The following is an 18545-nucleotide window of genomic DNA, read 5'->3' as shown; positions in this document are numbered from 1 at the left end:
CTTGGAAAAATTAGAATGCATAATCATCCACTGTACAAGTCATAGGGTATGAAAAGCTTAAATAATATACATCATCAATAGAATACATCATCTCATAAGATCTATGATAAAAAAATATAGTACAATAGAAGATAGCCATCTAATGGAAATAAAAAGCCAGAAAGAAGGGAACAATTGCACAAATACATCCAGCAATGACATCTAGTTGTCAGATCTCAATGGTATAAGAAAAATGCACTACCACCCGACCTCGTGGAACCTAAATGGCCCACTCCCACCATGATGAGGAAATAGTTTCAAGTACCATACAAATATCAATCAACTAGTCATGACCAACATCTAGGTCAAGGAAATCCTAATAGAAATCTATCTCAAAGGTACCAAAACACAAGTAGCATCTAATACCAGAGGCAACAAAGACACATAAGAAATCTACTATGTGATTTTTGTCATCTTTAAGGATGACTTATCAGAATGACTGAATTTGAGTATTTCTTTCTAAAAATCATTTTTGTTCAAACATAGGATATAGATAAATTCATTCTAACTAAGTTATATATGGTCTCACACTTTTCCAATTGCAAATGCCTACTAAATGCATGTATTATACTACTTTGTATCCAATTACTAAAGAAATAAAATTATTTTAGAAAACTAACATTTCAATAACTCTTAGTATTTTTTATGATATTTTTTAATAAAATATAAACACCATTTTATAGAGCTCAAAGTTAAGAATATTCTTATATAGATTTTATAGTGTTTTAGTTAGATATAGTATATTGTAATTAAAAAACTCTACAAGCACGTATTTTAACACTAAAAAAGATGTCAATTTTGAGAAAGAAAAAAAATTAAGTCATATCATAAAAATTAAAAAATTATATGATGTTCTAGAGGAGAGAGTGCTTTTCCAGAATGTATATTTTTCTTCTATTTAGAATAGATTTGTTTTGAAAAATGTGGTGGGAAACAAAAATTATTGATTTTAGGTGAACTAAAATTTGAATCATTATAAAAGAGAAAATATAGGTATAAAGCCAATTTTAATTTTTGATTTTTCTAGCTACATATGTTATCTATAACATAGTCTACGATCAAAGGGAAATAAGTTTATTTCCATATATTTTTGTGGTGGGAACTAAACCCCTAGTTTTCAACATTTTTTAGCCTCTACATAGTTATCTATAAAAATTAGAGAAATATATAAAGTATTATTCCAAATAATTATTAAAAATTATAATCCTAAACTTCATCCATTTCTACATATTACATTAGTTTACTTCATTTTCAAATCCTAAATAATAATAGCAGTTTTATGTAATTGAAGGTGAACAATTATACTTTTTTTTACCTTTTCCTTTAAAAAAGGGTGACACAGGTTTGTACTTTTACACCATTGCATGAGCCAACTCTAAGGTAACAAACATTCATCAGAACTCAACATAGAAAATACGTGACACATTACCATAAAAGATCATGACCAAAATATAACCATAACATCATCACAAAACAAAACCCCCAAGCCTTTGGTAAACATCTTGATTGGTCAAAGTACTAAGTCAACCTCAAACCCAACACAAGGAAAACACACAGCAAAGAAAATGTAGTTTCATCGATTTTGTTTGGTTTTGAAAACAAACAATTTTGATTAAACAAAAGGGTTCAAGTCTTGTACCCCATTTACAAATATATCCCTAAAAGTTCACAATGATCATTAAAATAAATCAATATTATATTTAACAATAATTCCAATTATAACCTATTGGATTTAGATGGAAAACAATTTTGAAACAACTTGTAATTTACTAACTAAAATATAATTTTAAATACATATTATCAAAATTAAACAATTATTATTAATTATCAAAATAATAACTATTAACTATTAATAAATAATTTTAATTTATTAATAATCACAATTACTATTAATAATAATATAATATTAACTATTTAATATAATAATATCTCTTAATTTAATTAATTTATTTTTAATTTTAAAAAATCCATATTTAACAAAATTTATTAAATTAAAATTTAATAAAATAAAATAAATTAAATTTTCAAAAAAAAAATACAATAAAGCATTTTAGGCTCGCCGACCAATGGCATGCTATCGCGGTAGTGTCGCTATTGTAGCAGTAACTATTGTGTGACAATATGAAGGTAGTCGTAGGTGGGTGGGGGGTTGGTGGCCCCGCCCAACTTTTAAATATAAATATTTTTTAATAAAAAAAACATAAAAATGAATGTCCCCCCCCCCATTAAAATGCCTTTTCACAATTTTCCAATTTTTAATGTGATAAAATTTATCATAGTAAAATTATTTACTATGGTAATTTTTATTAACATATTTCAAAATAAATAAATTTATGTGATACATCTGATAGGAATAATACAAACAACCAATTGAATTTTTAATATCTAATTTTGATGTCTTTTCCAAACCCTGCCCATATTGTAATTTATCAAATTACAAATCTCTAATACTTACAAAACAAGGGTTTAAAATTTTAATTCATTCATAGATGTTTCTAAAAAAAAGGACAATAAAATTTATAAACAAGGGTTTCAGTCCAATTAAATTCTAAAAACAATTCCATTTAGACATGGAGAAGATGAATATTTCAATGAAAGATACTACTGCGCAAAACTTACAAGATCCTACCTAGATTTGATGCTAAACAACAGATGCACGGAGCTTGCAAGCAAATTTCTTTTCTCTCAAAAACTCTCTTCTTAGAAATTGGCTCCTCTAAATATGAGTATGGAGAAATGAGCTCTAATTTCTTAATGAAGAGCTTTCTCCCTTTAGGGTTTTGGTTTTGCAGTCACACAAAACCTTTTTCTTAACTATTTTATTATATTTTAGTTTCACATGCAATTTTTTTGTAAATTAATTAGAATAACTTTTTAAAATCAACTCCTTTCACTCTTTTATTAAATTACAAGATGTCTTTAATAAAATATTTATTAATTTACTAATAATCATATTTAGAGTTTATTATAAAAATGAAACTCCTAAATAAATTATTATTAAATTAAATAAATATAATTATGCCAAAATTAAAACTTTAATTAAATCTTTAAATTTAGTTATTTTATTTAATTAATTTCTCAATTCATTAAATATAATTAAATAATGGTTTTTTTCATAAAATTTTCATATTATTATCATTTAATTTGATTTAATTATAATTGAATTATAACTAAATGATTTAATTATAACTGAATGAACATACATATATCATCATTGAAAGGATAAACATAAACACTTGAAATAACCATGTATGAAGTAGCTCATCTATTATATCAACTAAGTATGAAATAACATCCAAACAAATCGGGTAACCAAGTAGAGCTAATCATAAAACTGGCCTAAAAGAATCTGACAATACAAAATGAAAAGCCAACTAGAGGTAGGCATTGCATAAGACCTACCTCATCAAGCCCCTCATAGGTGCTCCAACATTTTTTTGATGACACCTTCATGATTAGCATGTCCTCTTTTTATGAGCAAGGTCTTGGAAGACCCTTTTGAACCACTATGAGAAGGTCTCTGGGCAATGCATAAATTATTAGAAACATAAGGCATATTTTTTAATATAAATAATGACACGAGGACAAAAGGTGATTATAATCATGGAATGCTAGGAGGCAAGCCTACCTAATAATTATCTTGGCCTTCCTCTCACAATTAAAGAGGTGTCTTTACTCTTCACTATATTGGAATGGGCAAGTGGAATACATATAGAGGAAGCTTCTAGGCTAGAAAGGTAAAATACTATGTAGTGTGAGGAAAATTTTTCTATTCTCGGCATCCTTATAGGGCATTCCTATGTATTTCATCTCCCCCTTTAAACTCCCAGGTAGATAGAGGGACATTATTGGAAAAATCTATAAAAAAAATTGTGGTCAAGAATAGAGGATAAGACTAGAATAAGTTTGGTGAGCTAGGAGAAAGTCTATTGACTCAAGTCCTTTGGGGGTCTTAACATTAGAAGGATTGAGCATCTAAATAAAGCCTTCTTGTCTAAAGTAGCATGGAGATTGATGAACTCCTTGAGAAATTGGTGTAGTATTGTCAAGGCTATGTACTTAATGAGGGACTCATTACATCATCATCTTTGGAACAATGCACTTCTCTTAGGATCAAAAACTTGGAATAATATCATGCACACTCGTACAATTTTAAAGAAGATCACTCACTAGGTCTTGGGTAATGGGAATAACATTGACTTCTAGCAGGATCAATGGCTCCATGATGGTTGCCTCATGTTTACCAGGTTTCAACTTCTAAGAGATTATTGTACCATGTATTATGGTACTCTGTGTAGTAACTACATCACTCATGATAGAAGATGGAAAAGACTTCACAATCAAAAAAATATGGGGATGAGGTTAGTTATACAGCTCCATGAAAAGTAGCAATATTATTGTATCCCCTCTACCCTATTGGAAGATTCTTTGGTATGGAGACTAACCCCCTCAAGAGAATTCATGGTAAAGTCTACTTATAATTTTTGTCTTGAGGGAGATGATGCCCCAATCAAGTTGGAAGAATGTGTGGCACCCTTATATCCTACCAAAAATCAACTTCTTTTGGTGGTTAACCTTACATGGAGAAATCCTCACCAATGATAACCTATAGAAGAAAGGGTTATAGCTAGCCAACTACTATGTGTTATGTTACAACGCAGAAAAATCCATTCAACACCTCCTCATAAATTTTCCCTTTGCTTTGGAGTTTTGGAGGGATTTTTTCTCTAATTGAGAGATTGAATGGTGCTTCAATGAGGACTTCCATCAATTTTTTAACTGGGATGGTCCCTCAAATCACCCATACCACCAAACCTTCTAGAGAGTCATTCCCCCTTATGCGTAATGGAAAATTTGGAAGGAACAAAACAACTATATATTCTGGGATAATAAGATATGAGATGAGCTACTTCTTGGGACTTAAGTCTGAGAGTGGTGAGATTTGATAGTTCTAATGCTCTTGCCAAACATAGAATGGTTTGGCACCCCCCTCTAGAAACATGGATGAAACTCAATTTTGATGGCTCGACCATAGCTGGAACGTGTGTTGGGTGGTGTTGTTTGGGATAATATTGGAAAGCTGGTGTTTGTCCATGTGGAGAATTGTGAAGGAGGGTCAAATAATGAAGCAAAATATTTGGCCCTATTGTGGAGAATGAGGATAATGAAAGCTCAAAGAATTAACATACTAGCCATAGAGGGAGATTCTATGTTAATTATCAAAGATGTGAAGGGCAAAGGATAATGTAGTTGGAAGATCAAAGTAGCAGTTGAGGAAATCTGCACCTTTTTGGAGGGGTTTTTTGAAGTCCGCCTGGCTCACATATATTGAGAAGGTAATAGATTTTCAGATGACCTCGTTAAAATAAGCCACAATGTGAAAGGAATAAAGGAATTTGATGATGTCAAGGAAACCTTATCATTTGCATAAATGATGATGGAAAGAAAACATTTTCACAATGGTACAATATGATGAAGCACAACAAGTGACATATTGGTATAGATCCAAGATAGTAGGAAAATCCTTCAATTAAAGGCCATAAACTTTGGAATATTTTGTTACTATATCCATTTGGGTTTCCCTCATTGCAAGACTTAAGTACAAGGATGGGAGGGCGATCCAAGTGGATTTTGTCAAAAAGATAAAATAGCCAAGGATGGACATTAGAAATAAAAATAAAGGGAATTCCCTTACACACTATTCTTGTAGAAGGGTTATACCTGGCAATGTTTAATATCGATGGGGGTAAAAGCACAAACCTATGTCACCCTTTTGTAAAGGAAAAGGTTAACAAAAGTATAACTGTTACCTTCAATGACATAAAATTGGTATTATTATTTTGAATTTGGAAATGAGGTAAACTAATGAAATGTGTAGAAATGGATGAAGTTTAGGATTATAATTTTTAATAATTATTTGGAATAAGAATTGATATATTTTCCTAATTTTTATAGATAATTTTTTAAGGTGCCAACTCAAAACTATATGGAAATAAAAAAATTTCCCTTTGATCTCATAGTATGTTATAGATAACATATATATCTAAAACAATCAAAAATAAAAATTGGCCTAAGATCTATATTTTCTCTTTTATAAGGATTGAAATTTCAACTCGCCTAAAATTGATAGTTTTCATCTCCCACCACATTTTTCAAAACAAATCTATTCTAACTAGGACAAAAAGTATACATTCTAAAAGAGGACTCTCTGCTCTAGAACATCATATAATTTTTAGATTTTTTGATATGATTTAATATTTTTTTCTTTCTCATAACAAACATATTTTCAAGTGTTAAAATATGTGGTTGTAGAATTTTTTAATTACAATATACTATATCTAATTTAAAAACTATAAACTCTATATGAGAATATTCTTGACTCTGAGCTCTATAAAATGGTGTTTACATACTATGAAAAAATAACTATAAAAAATAGCAAGAGTTATTGAAACACCACTTTTCTAAAATAATTTTATTTCTTTAGTAATTGGATACAAACTAGTATAAAACATACATTTAATAGACATTTCCAATTGGAAAAGTGTGAGACCATATATAACTTAGCTAGAATGTATTTATCTAGATCATATCTTTAAAAAAAACACATTTTTAGATAGAATTACTCAAATTTAATCATTTTGATAAGTCAGCCTAAAAGGTGACACAACTTTGTACTTTCACCTTCGGAAAGATACCTTTCACGCATGCTTTTAAATTAGAGAGAGATTAGAAATCACAACGCCTTGTGATCTTATGATGAGAATTAGTTTCTTATTGAGGTTCATTTTTAGCATTATATCTTTGAATTGCCTTGACATTCAAATTTTGTACTACAACAAGGGGATGTCGGAGAAGACTAAGGATTTGATGGTTGATCTTATTGAAGACATGGGTGCTAGAATGAATCATATTGAACCTTATGAGATTCAGGATTGTATCAGGGATAGTGAGGTAGCATGGGTCTATCTATGGGAAGGGGGTTTTCTGTCATTCATGGAATGATTGAGGGTATGGTGAGCATGTTTCCCAAAAATTTGTCAACACCTAGAATAAAAGGAAGGTGAAAATCGATGGATTGGTTTTTGAAATGATAGAGGAGCTTTTCATGATGGTTTTTTTTTGTCTCTGGAGGGTAGGAACTAGCAAAAATAGTGTAGAGTTTCTGATGAAATGAGTTTGAGGAAATTCTTCCATTCTAAGGAGGAGCTCGTTCACATATGGGGTAGATTCTCGAGGGAGGACCTACCCAAACTGTGGGATATATTGTGCTATGCTATAATGTGATACATAATACTCATGGACCAGTTCCAAATCTACTATACTATTACCACTTTATTATTTTAAACCACTTTTGAAACCAGGACTTGATTTCCTTCCCACACCTTATTTTGCATTCAATGGAGTATACTTTGTATCATATTATCTCTTGCATTCAATTTTATTTGTTTATTTATTCATTTTAATTTAATTATTTTTTAATTATTTAAAATGTCATACTAAATATTATGTCATTAATAATATCAATTAAATAATAATAATTTTATATTTTTTGTATTTTAGTATTAGCTTTAAACTAACTTAATTATCATTATTTATTTAATAATATTTTACTATCTAATTACTATTAAAATTCTATCTTAAAATGGGGATATGACAATGCACCCTTCCTAATATTATTTTTCCTTAAGAAATTAGATAATTTCTTTTGTTGAGTTGAAATATATAATTCTTTTAGTCCAAAATATTAGGTTGTTATTATGGATAGTTTGAACCCTTTCTAATAGTCATTAACTTTCTACATTAGTCTTTCATATCAATTATTTTTCTAGATCACCTTTAACCCTACCAAATGGCAAGATCATGCTCTCGTACCACTGTAATGCCCCCACTAGCTAGGACAAGAATACCTCCAAAATAAATGTTAGAGGTTATACAATATTAAATTAGATTTAACTATTCAAATATCAATCCTAACCCAACCTTAAAAAATATCTACATATCGAGATCAATAACTCTCTTGAAGATCCTTAGATCTATAGTTATTCTTTGTCTTCTATGAAATACTCCCTTTATGGTCCTTCCTAGAAGATACATTCTCTATCTTGGGCCCTTAACACATATGTATATGTTAACATTTATGAAATATTCTGGCCTTATAAACATAAATTAAAATCAGCATGTTCCCTAAAATTGGGTCCTCTCTTTATCTTTTACCATTAACTATTGAGTCACGTGTGTTATCCATTTCAAATTCTATCTTATACACACACACACACACAACATGCATGCATGCATACATACATACATATACACACACATATACATATACATATATACGGCATACACATGTATATATATGTATATGTAACACAAACACAGACACACACACACACATAAATTATCTACAAGTATGATTCAATAATATAAATAAATTCATAAATATAATTAAATAAATATAATCAATAAACATACATTTCTTATCTTCCTCTTTTTTTGGTCCATGTGGCTCTAACCTTAGTCGGTCCTTCAAAGAATTATTCCTACTATATTATCTCAAATCTATGTTTACTTTCTAAAAAAATTCAAAAGATAAGTTTCTTCTTTTCCAAGAGTTATAAATTTTCTTAATAGAGATCCTTTAAAATATGACAACACTTCATAGTTATAATCCTTTTGAAACGTCACAACACTTCATAATTAAAATTCTTTGAAACAGTTCTAATACCTTATAATTACAATTTTTTTGAAGAGCCATAACTATTAGATTAAGTCATTTATTACTCTAGTTGCTTTAGCTCTCTTGGTGCATATAATTAATATTTTATATTATTTATAATGCACAAACCTAGTTGTCTTTCCTTTAGGGTTTCATTCACCTTAAAAGGTTGAAATTTTGTATTTTGTTTTCATAACTTAGAATACATTTTTCGCTCTCACATTCTTGAGAACTTCTAAGCTCTACTTTTTTGTTTTCTGGTTTCTCTTCATTGCAGGATATTTGCATCTAGGTATTCTTGAGGGTCTGTGAAGTTGGATTTCTCAACTTCTACATGGTATCAGAGCAGACTTGCTACTTCCTTATTTGAAGATTCTTGAAGCCACAATTCAGAGTTTTTTTCTTCAAAAGGGTGAAGGGAAAATTTTGTGGCACTATGGGCCAGAAGGCCATTTGCAGTAAAAAAACATGTAAAACTTTTCATTTTCGGCTACAGGGCATTTTGGAAAAAAAAAATTTGGCCCCTTGGTATGATCGTATGGATGCAGGGTTCAAAAAAAATTTAAAACAAAATTTAAAAAGTGTTGTTTTTGGGTGCTCCACCCATGGGCCACCCTGAAACCACCTTGTAGCCACTGGAGCACCACCTACACCCAACTTGTGCTCAGCCATAGCCAGCGTAGCACTAGCGGCATGGCCAACACCTACCACCACTAGCCGGCCACCTAGGCGCCACCTCCGCCCAACCCCAGCCAATGGCACCGTCAGGTTCTCCTCCCTGGTGCCATCACCACCGACAATCCTTGTGAACTCACCGCTCCAGTGTTTGACAAAACCATGACATTACTTTTTGTCATGCTTATGTCAAAAATCCATCAGCTAACATCATCATTCTATTAGCTGAAGTCACTTTCTGGTAATCTTGGTTAATGCTGCTTTTCGTCAACATGATGTTGTTTTCTGACTAATGATGTCATTTTTATGATGAACGAATTTTTTTCTATGACAGCCTGGTGATGGCCATACGAGTGTCAAATTTAGGACACTAACTGTAATTTTCCAATGAACTACTCTTTTGGACAAGCAATCAAGTTTTTTCTCGTAACTTGAGCATACAGACGTATTTTTGTGATCCAAAAGAAATGACGAAAAGCTGACTTAAAGATGGACACAATGGTGCTAGTTTTGTTTGATTTTGATTTCATTTGAGCTTCCAAATTTGGCATTGAAGTAGAGACTTATGTTTTCCTATTCTTTGCATCTGAATTCCAGGTTCTTTTCTCAGTTTTTGTGTTTTTCCATAGTTGTTGATTTGATTTTGGGGGATATGTTTATTCATTGTGGGGGGGAGCATTTTCTATTCTATAATTTTCTTTAGAATCAGACCCTTCTACTTCCATTTTTTTTTCTCTCAATGTCAGATCCTTCTATGATCCGGCTCACGTCACACAACTATCACACCTAGAAGACACAGATGACTAGCCTTCTCATGTCAAGGGGCTTATGGTCCTGCCTAGATGTGAACCAACATATTCTGCAGTACCCTTTTGAGGTCCTTCAACATAGAAACAAAATGGATGAAGCCATGGGACTGATTGCACTAAACATCTCAGATAGTCTATTGTTTCACTTGGATGGTTTGACCACTCCACTGGCTATTTGGACCAAATTTGAAACTTTGTTTGGCACAGTGAATCAGTTCCAGGCACTATAGCTTGATGCAGAGTTGACTTCTTTGACACCTACTGATTTCCCTACCATTGAGGACTTCTCGATGAAGTTCAAATCTCTGGGCATAGTCTTGCAGGGATGTGGTAGAAACAAAATAGATGATGAGTGTATTTTTTTAATACTCTCAAAGTTGCGAGGACAGTATTAGACCTTGTCTTCCACTTTCTACTCCACTATGGATGCCTTGGGTAACAAACATCATATGCCTTCTTTTGAGATATTCTATGATAGGTTAACTTGTGAGCAGTCCAAGCTCACTTAGATGGATTCACTTATAGGTTCACCATCACAGGCATTACTTGCCAAGGATACACATGAACAAAAGCCAAAGTAGATATCTGATTCCTCTTCTCAGCACTCTATTGGTCCATCCTCTTCTTCTAAGAATAAGGAGAAAAAGAAGACTGAGACTCCTTCCTATTCCTATTGTCAAAAAGGAGCTCATGATGAGGCACATTATTTTCAAAAGAGATTTGATGGCTATGAGAAATAGATTGCAAATTTGCAAGCCCTTCTTCAAAAGAGCTCTATTTCATCCCCATCCTCTTCTACCTCGTAGGGGTTTTCTTTTTAGTCTTCTTCCACCTCTTCGACATCTTCACTGGATTTTGGACAGGGTCATGCATTAAGGACTTCCATTGCATTCCCTTCCTAGGTCCCTTGGATACTAGATTCAAGTGCTTCTCACCATATGGCATCTTCTCAAGGGGTCTTCTCCTCTATTGAGGCTTCTCTGATTCCTCATATTCTTATGAGAATAACACTGCTTTAACAGTCTGTGGGAAAAGGTTCAGTTCACATTTAGGATGGCACATTCAATGATGTTCAGTTCCATCTCTCTCTGCCAACCTTCTCTCGATGTATCAGATTACACATAGTGGATCAAGGAAGACAGTTGAGTTCACTACAAATTCAATCTACATTCGGGATAGTGCAATAGGAGGCCTTATTTCTTTAGGGACAGTTGATCATACCACCAGTCTCTAGACCTTCTCACACTTTGGTCCACCATATCCATCATTGGAGCATACTTCTTCTCTTTTGTGAGAACATCATGTGGTGCAGTCAGGACACGTGAACCATTGTATTGTTCTTGAGATCACCACACCATATCTTGTTGAAGTCTTTTCTTGTTTAGCTCTGTCAAACCCTCTAGCTCCACTCATCAAGCCTTCAGGAGCACTTGTTATGGATTCTATAGAGGATGTTCATCTCCTCTTTCATGACAGTGTCTGCACCCCTGCATTGGGGATTCCTTTTTAGGATCCTCATGTCTACTCCTTTGAGCATCAGTTAGGCCTTCCTGTCATTCAGTGGTTTCCTTGTTTTGTGCCCTTGTTTCTTTCACATTGGAGTTCCTTTGGTTCATTCTTTTCTCCAAGGGCTTCCTCATTCTTGGGGGGCTTTAATGTCTCATCTCTCTCTCATGGGGGGGTTGTTTATGGTTTTGAGAGAGTCTCTTGAGCCATTTTCGTTCTGTTGTTCTTTTATCTCTTTTTGGAGAGGGGTTTTTCCCACTGGGTTTTCTCCTTTATCTCTGATTCATAAAGATTTCCTTGTATTGGGTACCTAATCAAGCCTTGTTGCTAGGACCCATTTTTCTACTTTCATAGCTTTGCTAGGTTAGCTTCCTCCTAAGCTTCGCTTAAGGGGGGGTGTTAGAGTAACTCATTTATTACTCTAGTTGCTTTAGCTCTCTTAGGTGCATATAATTAATATTTTATATTAATTATAATGCGCAAACCTAGTTGTCTTTCCTTTAGGGTTTTGTTCACCTTAAAAGGTTAAACTTTTGTATTTTTTTTTCATAACTTAGAATACATTTTTCAATCTCACATTCTTGAGAACTTCTAAGCTCTTCTTTTTCTGTTTTCTGGTTTCTCTTCATTGCAGGATATTTGCATCCAGGTGTTCTTGAGGATTTGTGAAGTTGGATTTCTCAACTTCTACAATAACTATATCTAATTATGACCCTTTCGAAGGTTTACATCCCCTCAAATATCATTGGCACCCTTTCAAAAAGTCACTTCCTTATTTTCTTCATATTACTTTCCTCTTCCACTTTTCCTTTATGAACTCCTATCTTCTCCTCCTCTTTTTCCCTCTCTCTAAAATAAACTCTCCTCCCTTTTACATCTTACTCTCAAGGAGTCATGTTTATATATTATATATCTCTCGACTTTTATTAGATTTATATTATTCTATGTTATATTATCTATTTACTTACTTATTTTTGTTTTTTTTTTTATTACTAAATTCTATTATTAGAAAATTAACATACTTTCTATAATATTATCTCTTGTATTTAATTTTCTTTCTTTATTTATTCAAAGTGATTTTATTATTTTTTAATTATTTAAAATATCACACTAAATATAATTTTAATTATAATATCGATTAAATAATAATAATTTCTTATTTTTATATTTTAGCATTACTTTTAATATAAATTTATTATCATTATTAATTTAATAACATTGTATTATTTAATTACTAATAAAATTATATCTTAAAATGATAATATGACAATCCTGTTTGATTGTAATCCTCTTATGTAAGGTATACCTAATAGGTGCAGGTTTATAATTTTCAATAGCTAAATTTATTATAGAAGTTGACTATTCAATTTGATGCATTGATAGCCTATGAAAAATAGATTATTCCTCTTATCTTTTGTAAATACTCCTTATCTCTCCATTTATTTATTTTCCTCAAAATTCATGTATTTTCTATTGGTTTAAAGAATAATTTTGACAACTGAGTGTCAGTACACTTAACCATTTTTCACTATACATGCCGAGAAAAGAGTAGGTGCCGAGTGATAACAAGTGCCGAGCAACATAAGGTGCCGAGTAACATAAGGTGCCGAGTGTTAACAAGTGTCGAGTAACATAAGGTGCCGAGTGTTAACAAGTGCCGAGTAACATAAGGTGTCGAGTGCTAACAAGTGCCGAGTAACTTAAGGTGTCGAGTGCTAACAAGTGTCGAGTAGCATAAAGTGCCGAGTGATACAGTTTTGTTTAGGTGCCGAGCTATCCAGGAAACAGCATGTGCTGAGCATCAGTAATGCTTCAGGAGTCGAGTAACTTAGGATATCAGCATAAGAGTTTGTGATTGCACAAACTATGATGTAAACAAATTTTTTTAGCCGACATGAGATAAATCTCGAAAGATATAGAGATAAGAACGAATCTTTTACATTTTCTATGCAATTTGCATGCAACCAATCGGCAAAAGACAAGTATTGAGCAGGAAATTGAGATTCAATATGGATTGTAGATCCATATCTAACCCTAAGTCTTCGAAGCCTTTTTAAGGAAGAAGAAAATTTCATTAAAAAGAGAGATGATCAAAGGAGAGTAAAAAAAAGAGGAAAAACCTAATGAAATAAGAGCAGAAATTCAATAATCAGTTGATCTAAACAAAGCAAAGAAGAAAAACAAAAATCAGATCTCAGAGGATTGAAATCAGAGAAAGAGTTAGAACAAGTACCTGCATTCAGCAAACAAGGATTGCAAACTATCAGGTTTATAATACCTAATACTCTCTTACCATTGTATTAGAAAGGAAATCCTATGTAGATAGGTTCACTTAACAGCTATTTGTAGATCCTTATCAAAAGGTGAATAAATCCTTGAATACGGTGACACTTCATGTTAAGTGTTTGAAATCCTTTAACCAGGTCACTATTGACACAGCGTAAAGCCTTTAATAGGGCAGGCCTTTAACATGGTAGACCATCAGAAGTGGTTGAACAATATTGCTGTAGTAATTTTTGTGGGTATCATCCCCACCCCAGTTTTACCTTCTTATTCCTGGAGGGTTTCTGGGTTACCAAATTCCAATGTTATGTGTTGTTGATGCATGTTTTAGTTTCATATTTTCTTGATGTATTTACATGCATGCAATTTACTTTTAGTTAAAAGGTTTTATTGGTTAAAGTACAATACTTTTTGATTCACCCCCCCCCCCCCCCCCTCTCATAAGTATTCTTTCCATATTTGAATATTTCAACATTTTCCTATATATATTCACTCCTCCATTATTCCCCCTTTGCACTTCTACCTAATTATTGAATACTTGTCTTTGCAAAACTAATATTTGTCTGTTAAGGGTGAAGATTTACAATCTATAATGCCTACCCCTACTTAACTTTTCATATTATTTATGAACTCTTTTAGGCTAGCTTTATGTTTATGCTTGATGATTAGTGACATTGTTTTCTAGATTGTTGGATATTATTTCATATGAAGTTAACTATATGATGAGTTACTTTAGTCCTAGTTATTTCAAGTATGCATGAATATTCTTCGAAGATGATACAAGTATACAGTGATTTCCAATTATTTCATGATGCTAGTTAGATGGATTGTTTATATGTGTTTTCTATGGATACTTACCACATACTTGCATGTGTATGGTGTACCTGTATGTTTTATTTTATGTATGATGTTTCTGATATGGTTGAGGGAGGGATTCGTAGTCACCTCCTAGTCAAGATCGACATGATGCACCACTTCCCACCATTGCTTGTTTAATTTAGAATAAATGTGTACGTACATGGGTTGAATTTATGTAGATTGTAGTTATTAGGTATCGACTTCCCCAAATTTGTAGGATGTGCATATCCTATCACAATATCTCAATGGTAAGAGAGGGGAGATAACTCTTGAGTCTGAATCCTATCCTTAAGACAATTGTCCTAGAAAGCAGGATAAGCACCTGAGTTGTTTACCCTTCTGAATTCGTCAAGTGACATAAATTTGTGATTATAACCCTTGAGTGTGATCTAGTTGTCTGTAATTTTATTATGGGTTTCATTTTTAGTCTTGTGGGTCTTTAGTATATTTTTCTACTATAATTAAATCAAATTAAAAGAATATTTTACGATTTAATTTAATAGGAATTTTAAAAAGGTAAAATAAATATTTAATCATATTTGATTAATTGAGAATGATAAAGTTATAATTCTAATTTTGGAGTGTAATAATATTTATTTAATTTAATAATAATATATTTAGGAGATCATTTTCAAATAAATGCTAAATAGTATTATTACTTAAATTAATAAATTGTTTTATCAAAAATGTCTGGAAAATTAATTAAAGAGTGAAAAAAATTAATTTAATAAAGATATTTAAATTGCAAAAAGTGTGCATGAATATCTAAAATATAATAAAATATTAAAATATAAAGATCAATGAGTCTTCCTGCATGATTGTGCAATTGAAGCCCTAAATTTAGCGGAGAACTCTTTATCGGAGATCTAAGAGCTCATTTTGTAGTAACTGAGGTTTTGGAGGAGCAATTTTTGGATAAGAAGGGTTTCAAAAAAAAAGGGGGGATTGTTTACATGCTCTGTGCATTATCTTTCAAAAGAAAAAAATTGAAAAACTTAGTGAAACTCTAGGTTAATTTCTTTTCGGTTCCCTAGAAGGGCATTGCACAATCTCTACTCATCCTCCTTTCATATTCATATTAAAATATTGATTCATCTGTCATAACCTCTATATTGTCACTGTCTCTATATGTTTACCCACACGTGATCATTGTGAAAAGATAAGGTATCCATCTATGAAGTATTTTATTCTTTTATTTTTTCCCCATTATCATTTTCTTCCTTATTTTGGCAATATGGGCATATTCTCTAATGAAGTCCAATAACTATATATTGACAACCCTTAATTCCTTTTCTATTCCTTTTGGTCAATCATAGTTTAGTCTCGTTATTTATTTAGTGTCATTTTGTGTTCTTCCCCATTAAATATCTTATCTTTAAATATTCATCCCAAATTTTTTTGTCAGATCTACCTTCTAGTTTGTAATATTAATTTGAAGGAACTATATTCTGATACTATGCTAACTTTGGGATCTCCACAACTCTAATGGCACTAGATACATTTTTATGTGATTATAAATGTGGTAACCTCTCTTACATCTATATGAAGGATGGGGAAAGGAGAAAAATTTCTTATGAATTAACATGTTTATTTATTATTATTAATATAATGACAAATTATTTATTCAATTTAATCTCATAAAATTTATCCAACTGATTTCAACCCCATTATTTTCTTTATATTAAATTGAATGTTATAATTTTATTGTCTATATCATGTATACACTAAGAATAAAACTAATAGTTGCATTTGTCAATAATAGAGTTAGAAGTCAAGAGTAATTTTTTTTTTTGGAGAATGATAAATGTTATGTAGAATGTATATACAAAAAGTTTAATTTTTTTTAAATATTAAATTAGAAATTAAATAAATTATATAAAGATTTATATAATAATTGTTGCAAATAAAATGTAAGATTATTTTATGAAATAATTTAAAATAAAAAGAAAACAAGAATAAGAATGAAAATCATTAGTCATAATTTTAACAAAGATTTAAGAGAAATTATTATCGATAAATGAATGAAATCTTAAATTTATAACATTTAAATTATGATCAACCTAAAAAATAATTAATTAACTAAAATGAAAAATAAATTTTAGTCTTCCAAAATAGGGAAAAAAAATTTAGTTTGACGAAGAATTTTAACCATTTGAAAAGAACAAAGACTTCCAAAATTATATACCCTACAATTTTGAAAATATATTGTAGTGCTCTCTAGAATGATCAATTAAGAAAGTTTCCTTTTGTCATTGATAGAAAATATTTTCACATTAGTAATCAATCATTCAACTTATAAGATTTTCTTGAATACAAAAAAATCTACATAAAAGCAAGAGTTGTAGAGCAACAGAATTCCTACTTTTAGGAAGGTTGATTTAGTGTAGATTAGACTAGAAAAAATTGAGTTTTCATTTGTCCAAATAAGTTAAGATTTGATTGATCATGTTGGAAATGAATTCCATGATTTGTAGATTCAGTTCATCAAAGCTTGGATATCTAGTTAGAAAAGATTTATGCGCAAGTAAGTGTGGGTTGTTCAATAAAGGATATTTGTAGCCTTCTAATCCCCACAATAATCTCGTAGCCTTCTAATCCCCACAATAATCACTTCGGGAATTGAAGATAGCAAAACATAGAAGAAAATGGATAATGGAAGAATAATTTCTAGTGAGACTAGATATTTTGAGATGGAAATTTCATTGGAATTGACTTTTGAGATTGCAACTTCATTGGGATTCATTTTTGAGATTGCAACTTCATTGGGATTGATTGATGAATGGATTTGTCACCAATTATGAATGCATTATGTCAAATCTTCCAATCAAAAGTTTAAACAAGTCTAATGTTTAGAAATTTTCCATGTTATTGCTTTCTAGTCTTGTTATATTTCAAATATATAACAACTCTTGCACTTTGATTGTTATGCAAACCATAGTACTTTCTCTAGTTATGCGGGTATCTATGGTCACTTTGTACATCGTTTAAATCAAATAAAATAGAATTAAAATTCAATCTATAATTCTTTCATATCATCAATGATGGTCTTTATTTTGTCTAATCATTTGGCATTTATTTTTAATTATAAGGTTATAAGGATAGATCATGAAGATAAAATCTAAAATTTACATGAATCAAACAAAAAACAAATAGTTTAGATGATATATGGTATTTTTAAATTATAATCTTTGAAAAGAGACAAATAAAATGTCTATCATGCTAATCTCCACAATGATCAAGGTAGATCAAGAAGGTTTAAAAGTGAGGTTTAAAAGAATACAAATTTCAAGAAGCTAATAATGAGCACTAAAAGGAACTCCAAAGATAAGATGTAAGTCAATAGGATTGATCTACTCTTAAAAAGATAATTGCTTTCCAATTTCTTGGAAATATTTCCGATATTACAACATTTTCTAGTTTAACAAGAAGAGTAAAGCATCATAATATAGATTGTAAAGATGTCAAAGACAGTAAACTAAAAATAAAAACATAAATTAATTATGAAGACATAAAAACATAAATTTGCTAAGATATTGAATTTGGGATTAAACAAATGCAAAAAGAAAAGCATCAATCTTCAAAGATTAATCAAACATCTAGTCAAAATAAAAATTAAATATCTAAATATAAAACATTATCTATGGCCTGGACTTTCCCAG

At 31.0% G+C, this 18545-nt stretch overlaps 1 pseudogene; it reads right to left on the bottom strand.

Moving 5' to 3' along the window:
• LOC149546379 (protein ACCELERATED CELL DEATH 6-like) overlaps positions 1-18545 on the bottom strand; it is a 51045-nt pseudogene that overhangs the window by 23368 nt on the left and 9132 nt on the right.

This window comes from Cupressus sempervirens, chromosome 7 (assembly GCF_028749045.1).
Source record: "Cupressus sempervirens isolate cs-2001-9-10 chromosome 7, ASM2874904v1, whole genome shotgun sequence".
Classification (NCBI taxonomy): domain Eukaryota; kingdom Viridiplantae; phylum Streptophyta; class Pinopsida; order Cupressales; family Cupressaceae; genus Cupressus; species Cupressus sempervirens.
Note: the sequence above shows the minus strand (reverse complement) of the source record. Positions and strands in the feature narration are given on the sequence as shown.